Here is a 17460-nt window from a genome sequence, read left to right on the forward strand (position 1 = left end):
CCATCAGATCCTCACAACAATGTTTCAGCATCTGGTGTACAGCCATTCTTAAGAGTAGCACTGTGACATCATTTTCTGAATATATATCTGTGAATCAATAAGCTTTTATGCATATTAATTATGGAATAAATATTCAAATATATGTATACATATAGATAATTGCCTTTTTCTGTCAAAGAACATGGCTCTTCTCTGGGTTCCCCCAGGCTCTGAGCTATAGTTAGACGTGTGATTTCACGCCGTTTGTCTCACTCTTGTGTGTGACAGAACGCGTCCCTTAGAGGGAGACCGACTGGTCACTCTCAGTTTATTTACATTACCATACTATAGACCCCCACATCTCAGCTTTATCCTCCACCCACCCCTTACTGCCTCAGCTCAGCTGTCTGACTGTAATTAGTAATATCAAACACCTATTTTACATTTAGTTTTTTACAATATTTCACTAATTGCTAAAAATTGTACATAATATGCAAAGCATATTTGTCATTTATGTCATATTTTACACATTTTAATTATCTGACATTTCATATTTTATATATTTCAAATGATGTTTTATTTTTATTATTTCATGAATATTGAATTTTTTTAAATAAAAATTATATCTGAGTAAGCACTTTGCACACCACATGCTCAGTGTAAGGCCTGGTGTGTGGACCTGTGGAAAGGTGTTGCCTGGAGAGATGGAGCTGCATACAGGATCTCTGGGGCAAGTTGCAGTTGTGAACCTGTGGCTGACAGCCATCAAATCCTCGCAGCAAAGTTCCAGTATCAAGTGTAAAGCCTCCCCACAAGCTCCATACATTAGCATTACCTTTAGCTCCAGTGCTAGCTCTAAAGCAGGAGGAAACTCAAGCTTGAACCATCTTAATGTTAGCTGTTAGCAGCTAACCTGGTAGCACAGACTATGGCAGGAGCCATTAGTGAGATTGATAAGTGTAATTTAGACTCGGTGTGTGTATGTGTGTGGTTGCCATGGCATTGGGTCAGCTCTCAGGACTACATAACGGTGAGCTAGCGCATGCTAGCTGAATTAATTACCTGATATTAGCCGTCAGAGCGCTTAATTAGCATGATGAATGGGAGAGTATCTAAGTTTCCAGGGTCCTAAACTCCCAGGGTTATGTGTTCTCAGGATGTTATGTTCCCAGGGTCCTTGATTTCAAGGGTCCTATATTCACAGGGTCATTATTTCAAGGGTCCTATATTCATAGGGTGCTATGTTCCCAATGAACGTATCTCCAAAGTTCCTAAATTTCCAGGGTCCTACATTCCCATGGTTCTAAATTCCCAGTGGCTTGCATTCCCAAATTAGGACCCTGGGGACATAGGATGCCGAGAAGCTAGGACCCAGAGAACGAGAGCAGGTATGGATGGCAGGATCACAGTAAGCAGAATTAATGTGTTACTGGAACAACAGTGAACACTGTGAGAAAAAGAAAAGATTAAAAAAATCAGGGATTTGAGAAGATTGTGTAAAGATTTTTTAATCATCCTGCAGTTTTAGAGAAAGAGACTAGGATGAGATATTCCAAAAGAAACTAAATAAAAGGAGTTTATCAAATAAACATATATTTATATGAGTCACATCAAATATTAATTATTATTTAATATAATTATAATATTATAATGATAATGTCTGTGCAGAGGTGTATATGTTGCATCTCAAACCATGCCCTACTCCCTACAGTAAAAAACCCAGAGCACTCTTTAATGCTTTAGGGAGGAAGATTCTTCCTTATTCAGGTCAGTGATGTTCTGCGTGGTATAAACACTCCAAATATCAAGTAGCACACTGTCACCTGTTGGAGGGGTGGGGTATATAGGCAGGATGTGAGTGGTCAATTCTTGAAGGTGGACATTGTGAGGCCATAATGGCCACCATGTGACTAAAATGTGGGGACAGGGGACTCTCCTCTTGGTGACCAGCAAACCCCAGACCAGCAAAAACCAATATACACCAGCTGGCAAGTTGGCCTGTACTTTTGTTTAGCTGCAGGGTGTGGAAATGTAAATACAGTGAAAAGATATTTTAAAATAATAATAAAATTAATTTCCATAGAGCCCCTGAAATTATGACAACAACTGGCAGGTGGTTGGACACAGTGCTGCTCACCTCTTTCAGTTTTTTTTCAGGGAGTATTACATGGGAATGAGAACAACCTGCTAAAGGGCAGAGGCAGGGACAAGCTTGTTTAGTTTCAATAGCTTCTAAAAACTTTGACTGCTTTGATTACATTTTGGCTAAAAGAAGTGTGAAATGTAAAACCTGACATATTGTGAAGATATGAAAAAACTAATGTTAAGACTCCATCACCAAGGATAAACTTTAAATTAGATGTTTAAATGCTGCAAATAAACTAGTATATGTTTATATGTATAGGTTATATGAATGATATAGTTTAATAATTAAACTTTTAAGTCCCCTCTCACTCACAGGCCCTTAGAATCATCCTAACTCCTAACACCCTACATCCACTTACACAGTAAATATGGAGGCCCTTAGAGTTTGTTAAACAAATCATCCAGATAAACATATTGAAAACAATATGCTGTTTTCTTTGAGAATTTTCTCAGATGTTTCTTGTGAAACTGTTAGAAACAAATTTGGAGATTGTCCAGAGTCATCCTTGTACACACATAGCAACTGCTGGGAATGTTCCACATGGTTCAGCAAGGGGCAGAGACTGTGCAGCGCATGGTTCAGACAAGGAGCGGATCCTGTGCAGCATGGTTCAGCTAAGGGGGAAGAGCCTTGCAGTGCTTACAGGAGATTACGCACAACGGTCAGATTGACAGCAGTGGTCAGTGCTATTGTCACCTGGAAAAGACTGTCCACAAGTGTGGTGCTGAGTATCCTGTGCTCCACAGTCTGAGTGGACAGTTGGCCAGTGTAATCCCAGTGTACACAAAGACATTCTCCATGTTTTCAGGCAGAGTATCTTACCATGTCTGGATTATTTACTCCTCAAGGCCCACCATAAACCAACCAGTTTTCTGAGGCTCTGCCATCGATCACCCCTTCTTCCATCAGAGGGAGAGAGAGAGAGAGAGTGAGAGAGAGAGAGAGAGAGAGAGAGAGAGAGAGAGAGAACAATTTCATGCTTTTATCAGGTCAGAATTACCTGATGGAGTGGAATGTCTGTCTGATCCAATCCTAGACCCTCCCCTGAGATTCGCCTTTAGCTCTTTTTTATACCCTTCACTCTCTCACTTCACCTTTTCTCTACAGTAATGTATGGTGATTTTCCACTGTGTGGGATTGGTTCAACTCAGCTCAGCTTGGTTCAGCTTGTTGCTTTTCAACAAGCACAGCTCCCCTGCAAAATGAGCCGGTGACATTGCAAAACCCTGTCCCTAACGAGAACCACAGGCTTTGAAAACCACAAGAAGGCTGGCAGTAAATTAGTCGATGTTTACTTGTTGTGTATACACATTTTGTTTTTGTCATAGATATCAGTTTTCCTTGTTGCACAATAGACCCAAGGAGCATTTTAACCTCATCAGAACAACTCAAGGTAATGTTACGAAGTTGGATAAAAATAAATGTGAAAGCAGCCATTACTTCAGAGATTTTACAAGTGGTGATTTTGTGCAAGAGCTCTGCATTTCATGGTGAATAACAGGTCTCTTTGACCAATCAGCATTCTGTAGGGTTTACATGTCATTATTTAGTACGTACTCGACTCGGTTGGAAACTTAACTGAGCAGGGACAGAAGAAGTATTTGGTTTCAGGGGAAAGGTAGCAGATTTGGCCAGTTGAAATTTAAAAGAGCCAAGTCGAATGCGATTCATGTCTTGTAGGTTCCATGCAGGGGAAAAGCGGCATAAGAGTTGTAAGTGGATGTCCATCTCTCTCTCTCTCTCACTCTCTCTCTCTCTCTCTCTCTCTGTATCTCTCCTCATTCAAAACCTGTCCCATACTGAAAAACTCCATATAACTTCAGCCTGTGTGCAGGGCTATACTCTATTAGACTGTAGTATTGTGGTGTTTTATTTTGTCCAGCCTCGTTTTGTTAAATTTACAGAAAAATGAGTATCACACTGACCTAAATACATAGGACAACCAGGGAGTGACAGAGAGAGAGATAAATAGGGGTGGTGCAGAGAGAGAGGAAAGGAGAGAGAGGGATTAAACACCCGATTTCTAACTTTATTTCTGCATTAGGCCTGTTTACACTGGATTACTGCCCATAATACTCACACCCACACACACACACAGACAGAGAGAGAGAAAAAAAGTGATAGAGCGAGAGAGAGAGGGAGAGCGAGAGAGAGAGAGAGAGAGAGAGAGAGAGAGAGAGAGAGAGAGAGAGAGAGAAAGAGTCAGGGAGAGAGAGAGAGAGAAAGAGAAAGACTGAGAGGGAGAGAGATAGAGAGCGAGAGAGAGAGAGAGAGAGTGGGAGAGAGAGAGAGAGAGAGAGAGATGACGAGAGAGAGTGAGGGAGAGAGAGAGAGATGGAGAGAGAGAGAGAGAGAAAGAGAGAGAGAGAGAGAGAGAGAGAGAGAGAGAGAGGGTGGGGTGGGGTGGGGTTTTTTGTGGTAGAGTGGTAGATTTTAAGTAACGGTTGCTGTGGGTGGGCACTGAGCCCCAGATGGTCGAGAGTTACTCTCTGGTGGCGGATGACCATTAAACCTGTCTGGAACACACTGTCTACATTCACCACAGACGTACCGCTATATATCAGATACATATATAATTATACACATGGATGAATTAGAATAGACACTGCCCCCTGACTCCAGATGTGCCCCAGCTGTTTACACCTGCTTTCTTTATTTATTCATGTTCACTTATAACAACCCCCACCAAACACACACACTCACCCTGTCAGGTTAAATATAGAGCACATCAAAGGACTTTTATTTTGCTTTCAGCTGGACGTCAACAGCTGTCAACGCTTCATTTTCTCTCTCTCTCTCTCAGACACACACACACACACACACGTATCATAAACATACACATCATGAACACACACAAAAAGAGTGCACTCATTCTTAGTTTATTTTTGTTATTTGGTTTATTTATTAATTGAACAGTCCTAACCTCTAGAAAACACACACACACACACACATACGCTTGGGTCTCTGATGAATTTTACATGGACCAACTCCATCTGCTCAGGTGTTTGAAGTTAACAAGGAGAGAGAGAGAGAGAGAGAGAGAGAGAGAGAGAGAGAGAGAGAGAGAGAGAGAGGGTGAGAGAGGGTGAGAAGGAGAGAGAGAGAGAGAGAGAGAGAGAGAGAGAGAGAGAGAGACTGACTTTAAATGGATAGAGTGGTGTGTTGTGTCTCCAAGTGCAGTTTTCTGATTTCTCCACATCTTGCTGAGAACACTGTCCCATATTCCCAGTGCTGGGGCTTTAACCCACCCTTGGCCCACTCTGGGCACTGGGAACACACCCAGCAGGAGACACAGGGTGACATGCTCAGTGCCAAGTGTGGGCTACAGCAGTCTGAAGTGAAGTGTGGGCTCAACATTGTGCTGTGGAACAGTGGAACTGTGTTCAGGTGTTTTTACTGTGTGATCCAGTGCACACAGCTGTGTCGACACATTAGTGCACGCAAAAAATTACACAGAAAATGACTTTGTAAATAATATTGTTACAATTATATTTTATTGAAAAATGTGAGAACTAAAGTAACATGGTCTTTATTAACTAACTATAATGTGATTACTTAATATTTAACAGTAATTTGTTACATTACTCAGTTACAGAAAAAAGTAATCACATTACTGTAACACGTTCCTTTTTACCGTGTTACCCCCAACACTGGTTGTGATCTAGAACAATGCTCACAATGTGATCTAAAATCACAACATCATGGTGATCTAGAACAAAATACTCACTGGTCTAGAATGTCACATTCACTAAGATCTTAAACAACACACTGTGATATAGAACTGCATACTGTATGAATTGATTGACTCTCTCTCTCTCTCTCTCTCTCTCTCTCTCTCTCTCTCTCTCTGTGTGTGTGTGTGTGTGTGCATATGGTGGGTGAGACAGCTTAGAGCCAGTGGGTGCTGTGGTGGAGAACATTTGAGGACATTGAGCTTTAGAAAAGCAGGAACCTTCTGGATGACCTCAAAGAGTAAATCTCTTTCTGTTTATACACACAATATGTGTGATGGGTGGGTGTGGTGGGGAGTGGGGGGGGGGGGGGGTTAATTTGTGTTAATGTGTTTGTGCACATGTCCTGCACTCAGTACAATAACACACCAGTTAACTGACTGGATAACTGGAGTACAACTACATTGAGTAAGGTCAGTACAGTGAAAAGATTCAACAGTTCAAGACTGTTCAGCAGACCAAGCTGTTAATTGGATGTTGGATTCCTCTATTAGTGTCATGTTCAGCACTGATCCCTGCTCAACATGAGTAGTCAACAAACATTCTTCATTTAAATGACTAAGGCTGCAGTCATGGAAGATAGTAAAATGGACACACGGTCAGTTTCATCACGCTCCTCAAAATGATCAACTTCGTCTGCTCATTCAGTGGCTAGCATTGCAGCATCAAGCAGAGACTAAAATGGAGAAAGCTCGCCTTGAAGCTACACTGGACGCACTTGAACAAGGGAAGCAGAAGCTGCATTAGCTGAGGCAGTTGTAATGGAGCAGCAGTTGCAGATCTGGAAACCTTTGAGGCAGAAAATAAAGTTGAATTCCAACTACTGCCACACAGCTCACAACAGTGCACAAATCTCCCATGACTATGATGGTAGACAACCTGTGAAGTGTCATCCACATTAAAAAGTCCCCTTCTCATGCATTAGCTGACAAGGCTGAAGCCAAAACTCCATCTCAAGCTTATGATATGCTATCTAGTTACCCAGAAGATGCTATCTCATACGGTAACAGGGAATAGGGCAGCATGTCAACTCTCACCACAATCTTCCTTCTTCACATTGGTCATCATATCATTCTGTTCATGATTCCACACCTACAATATGCTTACCAAGCAATAACCCAGTACACTACAATAATAGCAACAGTCACATTTGACCTTGCTAAATACTTGGCACAGGGCTTGACAGGTTTGATGATAAACCAGAAAATTATCTGGCATGGAAATAGACATTTCTTAGTGCTGTAAAAGAACTGGACTTAATGCCAGAGATGAATTTGAACTGTTAATTATGTGGCAAGGTAGAGAATCAGCCAAACAGGCACACCAGATCAAGTCAGCCAATGGAATAAGTTTATCTGCTAGTCTGCAGCTGAAATGTATGAAATGTATAAAACGCATGGATCCGCAAAAGCTATTGAGAAGGCCACTGCCAGCAAAGATGGGTAATCAGGAAGTAAAAGTGATTCAAGACAAAGCGGAATAGGTGTTCTCCAGGCCAATCTCAGAACTGATTATTGCTCTTGTCACAAACATAGAAATATAGTACATACTGGATAATGGTATCATAATTATGATACTGGACGGTGAGTGGTCTGGCTCTGCCAGTGTAATAGTCTACAGCATAGGAAGTGCAGCACAGGAATTTTAAATTTAAATATAGGAAATAGGAAGTCAATTAAGTGCATGTGTTAATACTTTGCTATCCATGTACAACAGTTCTTAAAATCAATATTATTTTCCTGCAGTACTGGAGGCAGTTTAGGACAGCAATTCTAGGACCCTATAAATATTAGCAATATGGACCTAACTTCTTAAAATTTAGTTTTAAAGTGTATTCCGCCCAAATATAACTTTACCTGCTTAGTTTAAAGGCTTATTTCACCCAAATATAAATTTACCTGCTTAGTTTAAAGGCTTATTTTGCCTATACATTGCTTATAATTTAGTATAATACTTTATCTAACTTCCTATAATTTAGTTTGAAAGGCCTACTCCACTCAGTGTTCTATATAACTGCTAATAGGTTTAGTTTTAAGAGCTTATACCACCTAAATACTCTATATAACTACTTATAGATTAGTTTGAAAAGTATATTCAACCTAAATTGCTTAACGTTCCTTACAAAGGTTTATTTTGATCACATATAACTTTATCTAACTGCTTAGTATGGATTTAAAGGCTTATTCTGTCCAAATATGACTTTCTCTGAGAATACAATTGTCATGGCTGGGCAGGGAAGGACAAGAAGGAGGATGTACATGCAAGGAAAGATTTATTTACAAAACAAAAGCAAAACCAACAGAGAAATCAAACATGGGTGAGACAGATGGAATACAGATAGGACTAAACTGAACAGAACTAAACAAGGACAGACAGGAAACAGCTGTGAATTGGGGTAGACATGGGAAACTGGGAGACATGGAAATACAGACCATACAAGGGAGCACTGCAAACAAAGGGGTATAAACACACAGGACAAATGAGGAATACCTAGAAATACTAATGAGAGGGCCGAGACAGAGGCGGGACTAAGGTGGGGCTAGGGCAGAGACAAGAGCAAAACAAACAGAGCCATGTGCTAACTGAGCACATGGTGGGGAAACAGACAGACAATAGTACAAGACAGGGCAAGTGCGTGATGACAATGCTTTTGCTAAGAGTTGTAGCATGTCGTGTTATTGTCTAAAATTAAGGCAGATCTTTGACACAAAAAGTTGAGGTCATAATATTTTATATCTTATCAATAACAATCATCAAATTCAACAAAACTGAATTCCTTAAAACACCGTCACCCCCCTCCCCTACACCCCCCCACCCCCCCCCACACACAAACACACACACTTCACTGAAATGACAAAGAGTGAAAGTGAATTTGTGTGTGTTGCCCTGTAAAGGACTGGCACACCTGAACTGGATAAGCGGTTACAGATAATAAATGAATAAAGTATTTGATCACCTACCAACAAGCAAGAATTCAGGATCTCCACAGACCACTTAGTTTTTTATTTTTTTAAGAAGCCCTCCTATTCTGCACTAATTATCTGAATTAATTGCTCCTGATTGAACTCATTACCTGTAAGAGCATTGAAGATGGTACCCAAAACACACAGCCAGGGCAACTAAGTAGTGGCTCCATAAGAAGCATTTCAAGGTCCTGGAGTGGCCTAGCCCGTCTCCAGACCTGAAACCAGGGAGATGAAACTCAATGTTGTACAGCGACCACCCCAAAACCTGAAAGATCTGGAGAAGGTCTGTATGGGGGAGTGGGCCAAAATCCTTGTGCAGTGTGTTCAAACTGGGTCAAGAACTACAGGAAACGTATGACCTCTGTAATTGCAAACAAAAGTTCTGTTCCAAATATTAAATCCTGTTTTTCTATTGTATCAAATACTTATTTCATGCAATAAAATGCAAATTAATTATTTAAAAATCATACAATGTGATTTTCTGGATTTTTTTTAGATCCTCTCTCTCACAGTTGAGGTGTACCTATGATACAAAAAAAAAAAAAAAAAAAAAATAAATAAATATATATATATATATATATATACACACGCGTTATTATAGTAATGTTATCATAGTAACATTATCATAGTAACTTTACGCTGTAACACTTTGTTTAGTTATATTTGCTTTTTAATTTAAAAGCCAGAATTTTATGACATTGAATATACATACATTTATTCAAATTCTAATCTTACACTCATAGTGTTATTCTTGGCTTTCATATGTGATAAATGCTGTGCTTGATTCCTCTGTGGTAGAGGGCAGCGTAGCAAAATCACAGGGTCCTGGAACTGTGGCCCTAAAACCGAAGCATCCGGTACTGCAGCCAGACCCTACTGCTTAAAAGAGGCAATATCTGTGAGTAATCTAGTTATAGACAGCTATATCTTTGTTTCTTCCTTGTTATTTTGACTCAGTGATATTTGCAGTACCTATGGATCACAAACTGTGCTGTGTAGCATATGTGGTTTCTGTTGCAACTTTGTCCATACTGTCACATTTTCCACTGGTGTACTGTATCAAGCTCATTGTATTTTCACATTTTGTTTTCTTATACACTTAACAGTTTCACAAGAAACTGTTTAAAAGAAAACAGCATAAGTTTTCACTGGATTTATATGGATGACTTGTTCAACTGATTGGATAACTGAATACAGCTACATTCAGTAAGGCCAGTACACTCGGATTTTGTTTCTGAGAGCACTGCGCAGGAGGGATCCAGAGCGGCGGCTAACTGGGGTCTAGCACAGGTTTGTAGGCACAAGGGTCTCTGTGCTGGCTGTTAAAATTACGAGCTGAACGCCTTGTGTAAAAATAAAAGATTATGTTCCACTTCTTTGTTCATTACCATCCAAATGAATCCGGCAGAGCTTAATGCTTTTAATGATTGATTTAAAAGTCTTTAAACTGCTGTCATTAGCGCTGGCTATGTGTGTGTGTGTGTGTGTGTGTGTGTGTGTGTGTGCGTGGGTGAGTGTGTGTGTGGGTTAGAATGAAGCACTCTTACATCGACACTAAAAGCTGAGTGTTTAATGTGGACTAAAAGCTGACGGTAATTACTAACACACACAAACACACACACACACACACACAAAACAGTGCTCCAGGAAAATCACAGGTAAATAAATCGCTTTTTCAATAAAAGCACAAAAGTTTAAACGCCTGGAAAAATAAAGAGCAACTACTTTCAGAACCTTAGTAACATTGGATTTAAAGTCTGTATATGCTGAGGTAACACAACATTCGTTCGTTCATTCATTCATTCATTCATTCGTTCATTCGTTCATTCATTCATTCATTATCTGTAACTGCTTATGCAGTTCAGGGTCGCAGAATCACTGGGCACAAGGCAGGAATATTCACTGGAGGGGTTGCCAGTCCTTTAGAGGGCTAACACAAATTAATTTCACAAAATATCTCATTAATATCCGTCCAAACAGGAGTATCTAGGCAGATTAGAGCCAATCTACTCTCTAATTGGCCAGGACATTCAGAGCTGCACTGAAGGGCTTTATTCAAGAACGATTTAAATTTAAGTGTGACAAAAATGCTTATGGAAATGAACATTCACATTCATTTGTTCATTCATGCGTTAATTTTCTGCAAGCGCTGCATCCTGATCAGGTTTGTTGTAGGTCCAGAGCAACACCTACGGACACTTTTGAGTCACCAATCCACCTACCAACGTGTGTTTTTGGACTGTGGGAGGAATGATTTTAATTTAAAAAATTAAATATAAAATACAGTAATCCTCAGAGAATGCATTAGGGAGTGGTCAGTCTAAATCTGACCACAGTCTGAGTCCCAACCTGAGGAAATAATTGGCTCCCTGGTGTCCTTAGGTGAGGATCAAACTGAAACCTGATTGGTCGGTTCTGACGAGACAAAATAAACCTCAGACTCTGGACACGTCTCTCCTGAAACTGGAGGACTGTTGGAGCGCAGAGACATGGCTGAGCAGGAGTGTGTCCACTGGAACTTTGCTCTGCAGCTGTGCGTGCGTGTGTGTGCTTGATGAGAGCAAAACCAGGTCAAATGAAACTCCTGGACAGAAACTGGCACTAAAATGAGGCCTGAGGTCCGGGGGGACGGCCTACAGCAGACAAGGAATTTACACTGGAGTGTGTGTGTGTGTGTGTGTGTGTGTGTGTGTGTGTGTGAGAGAGAGAGAGAGAGAGAGAGAGAGAGAGAGAGAGCTCCTCATTCCACAGAACTTACACGTATTACAACAAAAAGTTCAAGCCTTAAACATTTCTATTTTGAATTAATAATTAAATCTCTTCCTCACGAATAATATCATGTGATTATCTTGTAGTGAGCATCATGTCCATTTAAGGAGTTGTGTGGCTGGATGCCCATATAAGTAGTTGTGAGTGTGGCAAGATAGATGCCCATACAAAGAATAGATGTGAATGGATGTATGTCTGTATAAAGAATTGCAGGTGTGGCTGGATGCCCATATAAGGAGTGTAGTGTGTTGGCTGATGTTAAGACTAGCTCAGATTTGCACATAGACACGTCCCTGCGCGAACCTCTACTTATGTGTCCATCAGACCTGTCCAATTGTTTCTGTCCCATCTCCTCTGGAGTCAGGACACATTGAAGACTAGAGGTCTCGTTCCTCACAGTAAACACACACAGCATTCTGCTCCCAGAGGAGACACACCACTCCGTCCGTCCGTCCAACATCTGCTCAACACATGAACATACAGGAGTTAGAGCTGCCCTGGGACCTGTCCACTGACTCATACTCATTAATGCTTTACATGCCAGACCATCAGAACTCACACAATTGGACTGAGAAGACAGAGAAAGACTCCCTGATGATCAACACCATCAGATCCTCACAGCAATGTTCCAGTGTATAGTGGAAACCCCTCCCAGAAGACAAGAGACTGTTCCCCCAGTGAAGAGAGCAACACAGTCGTTATGTGGATGTCAGTACAATTTCTATCATATGGGATTTTAAAAGATGTCACACACACACACATCACAAAACACACAGAGCAGATTACATTTTGACAGACAGACATTGATCAGCATCTTCTGTGGTCTGTAATAAACAGTGTGTGTGTGTGTGTGTGTGTGTGTGTGACGTCTCATCTTTACTCTCCACCCTATTTATAATGACAGCTATTATAATGTCATCACAGCCCCAAGACTCTTTCTGTGTGTGTGTGTGTGTGTGGGGGGGGGGGGGTATCTATATTTAAATAAGATTTTAAACACTCTGTCTTCATCTGAAAGTAATTACGACTTTCATCTCGTCTTTCTTCTCTCAATCTGTTCAGACAAACACAAACATTATACACATACTCCCACACTATACACACAATCACACTTTACACACACACACACACACATTGGTAAAACAGAATTGGTAAAACCTCATCAGAGGCATCCTCTCTGCAGCTGGACACACAATGACCCCGATAACCACTTCTTATCAATACCCTTGCAACAAAATAGGATTACATAACCTCTTAGCAACACCCTAACAACCTCCTGGGCTGTCATAACCACTTAGTAACACCCTAGCAACTACATGGATTATCATAACTCTCACTAAATAACACCACAACTAATACTTGGCAACACCCATGCAACCACCAGAGATACCATAGAATACCATACCCCTAGTATGGTACCAGAGATACCATACCCCTAGTAACAACTGCAAATGTCAGAATAACAATGTAACAACACCCTAGAGACCAAATTGGATGCCATACTAATCTCCTCTCCCAGGACACCTGAGCCTGCCATGCAGCATTCTGTTACACTGTGGAACACAGTGAAAGCTACTGGTGCATTTGATTGAACATGACCTCCTGCCTAAAACATATTTATATATGCATAAACATATTATTTATTTTAAACTTTATCACTAGAAGCACCAAACACTGCAATGAGAACCTACACCAATCGCTGAGAAGCATGGTCAATTGACCACCTATTCTTTACAGTGGTAACCTTTCACTGACACACACTTGCTAGATGGTGCATCTTGCACACAGCATGTAGTTTGGCCAAACGCTCAGCCTACTTTAGGTAGATTTGTGTCCGATCTGCTGCTGGTCATGGCTGAAATGAGGAGAGGGAGTGTTTTTTTTTTTTTTTAATGCGCCCAAACTTAGACCTAAGATCTAAGAACACTGAATTAAAGAGGCACTTTTAAAAGAGACTGAAATCCATCGGTTCCATTTAGTTGTTAATATTTTTTTTCATTATTTCATTTATTGTTTTCATTTACTATAAGCTTAGTTTATGCCATGTGAAATGTTTTTTAAAAATTATCTAAAGTTTTTTTTTTTTTTTATTACGTCTCATTTAGGATGGTGGAACAGGCAATTTACACAGCTCTATTAGATATAATTTAATTTATCATTTACAATAAGCTCAGTTAAGTTTTCATTTTAACTGCAGCATTTCACTTATATTAATGTTTGTATTATTTGCTTTGAATTATTTTCATCCATGTCCTTTTAAAATTAAACAAAAATAGTTTTATCTAAAGGTTTTTTGAGACAGAGAAATAACAGGAAATAATGTTTATTTTAATCCTCTGTGTATAGCTATGGAACAGGCAACAGTTACACAGCTCTTTAGCCCTATACAGCCTTTTCTTTGTTTGTGTTTATGTTAGGACACCTCAGTTCTTTCAACAAAAACATGTGTTTTTATTTGTAAGAATATTTTAAACTACAACATGTCTGGAACCCTCTACTTAAAATGATTTTGCAACAAAACCATTATGTCAAAGACCGAAATAGTTAGAAAATGTTTTACTGTATATGTGTAATATGTGGTAATAGTTATAATAATATAAAGAATAAGGCCACATGTATTTATAGCAACAATAAAATATCTGAAAATATCAATCACATTAAAGATAAAACACAAGTGGTCATGATGTAACTTAGTTCTAGAAATTTGAGCCAATCAGCACTTTGGATACAGACAGACGACCAATCAGGTTCTGCTTCTTTGTCATGTGACTGCATTGATCCATGACTGGGGGGAAGAAAATAGAAGATCGCAGTGGAGTGACATTTTCATACTGTCAGGAAACAAACTGGAATGGCATATGTCAATAGTTTAATAAACAATTAATTCACTTTCATTAATATTTGTAAAACACATGCTGCTGAAATATCTTGCAAAATGAGAGATTTATATCTGTAAGCTTTCAATATAGAACCACTTAAAATAATAAAATGTAAGTTCTGGAGATGAAATGGGGTGAATGAAATCAACAGATTAAAATACTATTAAAGCATACTATTAATATAGAATGTTATGATTTCTTACTGTTCTGATCCCTAACTAAAAGAACTGAAATGTACCGTGGAGGGTTCCACCACAACAGAAGTTTTCTGTGAGTGTTGGAATGCTAACACCTCCACCACCAAATGCATGTAAAATTAATTTGCATGTGAATGGAGTTAGCCTCAATGCATTACCACTGCTTGTTTTCGATGTTCATGGCTGATCATTTTTATTTATTATTTATTTAATTACATTTTATGGCAACAATCTTCAAATTTCTGTGACATGTTACGTTTGCAAAATGAAAAAAAAAAAAAACACACGTTGGTAGGTGGATTGGCGACTCAAATGTGTCAGTAGGTGTGAGTGTGTGAGTAAATGTGTGTGTGTGTGTGTGTGTGTGTTGCCCTGTGAAGGACTGGCTGACTCCAGGGTGTATTCCCGCCTTGCGCCCAATGATTCCAGGTAGGCTCTGGACCCACCACGACCCTGAATTGGATAAGCGGTTACAGATAATGAATGAATATATATATATATACAGTATAAATCAGATTTCAAATGTCATATTACAAAAATATAAACTGAGAAATTTTGTTTTGCATTAGAAGAGAATATTTGTTAGACCGACTAAAAAACTGTAAATGAAAATCAGATATAATTAATTTCATGCCAGGTGTGGTAAACATGCCACTACCTATAGTGAGGGATGGACAGCTTTATTGTAGCAGTTGTCACTGAGATCCACGCAGTGAAAATTCATGACTGCACCATGCATCCCATCGAAAGAATATATTTGAATGCACAGCTCTTTTATTTTCCGCGTGTGACGTTATTATTTCTTAATAATGACATACTAAGGATTTGTTTTATTGTGTGTGGCAGCAATACGCTTCTGTAATATGGCACCCGTTTAAAAAAAATGTTAATGTCACCCTTGGCTGGTCATCAGGTTACCACTTGTATATAGGCTATGTATGTGTATTTTATATTTATATAAACTGTATAAAATATATAAATATGAATCTTAATTCCATGTCTGAATAATAGAAAATTAGAATGAGTGAAACGTTGCAAGAACTGCTGTTAGAAAAGAGTGTTGCAGCCTTGAAACTTTGCATAAAGGGTGGCTAATGACAATTGTCCACAAGTAGGAATGAAATCAGCCTTCACATGAATTCTACAAAAAAAAAAAAAGAAAAGATTCTAAGTTATAAAAAGGACTCTGGAATTCCATCCAGTGCAGTGAATACATTTTTTGTAACACTGGTCAAATGAGGTATAAGTAGGTCAACCAGGCATTGCGCTTCTAGTGTTAAACACAGATCCACATTAAGCGAGGGGGGGTGCAGTGGAGGCAGTGTCAGTGGGTGTGAGGACAAGTGAGCTGCTCTTTCTGAAATGCTAACATAGGGTTTAACCCAATCTGGCAACTTACATTTCCATTATTCAGAGTTCAGTAAAGTGGGTCATCACACATAAACACTATATGTACGTAACAACAACAAAAAGCCTACAGACACAACAGCTGCTTCATATACAGAGAGAGGGCAAAGAGAAAGAGAGAGGGAGGGAGAGGGGAGAGAGGGGGCGATGAAGAGAGAGAGAGAGAGAAAGAGAGAGAGAGAGAGAGAGAGTGACGGGGGTATGGAGAGAGGGGAGGGGAGAGGGAGGAGGGAAGGAAGACAGAGAGAGAACTGATGCTAAAAATATTTGCATGTGTTTTGTTAGAAATTAATAAATTAACAATGAATCATTAATTAGGGTGGCACAGCGGCGCAGCAGGTAGTTTTGCAGTCACACAGCTATAGGGAACTAGGTTGTGGGTTCAAGTCCCACTCTGGGTGACTGTCTGTGAGGAGTTTGTTGTGTTCTCCCCAGGTCCAGACACATCGGGTCTCCTCCGGGTGCTCCACTTTCCTTCCACGGTTCAAAAACAAATGTTGGTATGTGGATTGTCGACTCAAAAAAAGTGTACGTAGATGTGAGTGTGTGAGTGAATGTGTGAGTGTGTGTTGCCCTGTGAATGATTGGTATGAAGGTATATTTGGTGTAAAACCCCTGAGCACCTGTGACAGTGAGATTTGTAGTTGTAGAAAATAGTCACATGTGAATCAGTAAATTTGAAGTCACAGAGAAAATCACTTCAGGAGTTCAAACCTGTGTTGTTGTTTTTTTCCTCTCCCACAATTACAGCTTAACAGTTACACTGTCACACACTCTTCACTGCAGCTGCACAAATCCAGTTCTACACACACACACACACACACACACACACACACACACACACACACACAAGTACAGAAATATCATATGCTCACAGTTTTGCTCCATTTGTAGTGGTAAATATGGTGCATGACACATTAACACACTCGTTTAAAATTTGCACATTCATAAACCCACATGTGAATCTGTGCAGTGCAAGTCACACCTGTAGAAAGTCTCCTCAGATATATATATATATATATTTTAGTTTTTTGGGGGGTGATATTTCTCTTTCACAAACACAAGTCACTGATTGGCCCAGCTCCAATCTGCGGCTACGAGTCTTTAATGCTGTCTTCTTCACTCACACGTGACTACTTCGGCGCGCTCTCACATTTACACCAAATATATCAGATGGAGCGTGGTGCAGAACTAATCTGTACCTGAAGAACTGGGAGGTGGGCACTGTTCTGGGAATAACCCTTCTGACCAATCAGAGGAGTTCGTTTGTGCACATGTCCCTTGGCGCCAAATCTCGGAATAATTCACTGCACTAGAATGGGGCAGACACACAGTGTAATTGAGGAATGCAGTGTGTTGCTGAAGTCATACTATGGTATAGACTTC

Source organism: Hoplias malabaricus, chromosome 2 (genome assembly GCF_029633855.1).
Source record: "Hoplias malabaricus isolate fHopMal1 chromosome 2, fHopMal1.hap1, whole genome shotgun sequence".
Lineage (NCBI taxonomy): Eukaryota > Metazoa > Chordata > Actinopteri > Characiformes > Erythrinidae > Hoplias > Hoplias malabaricus.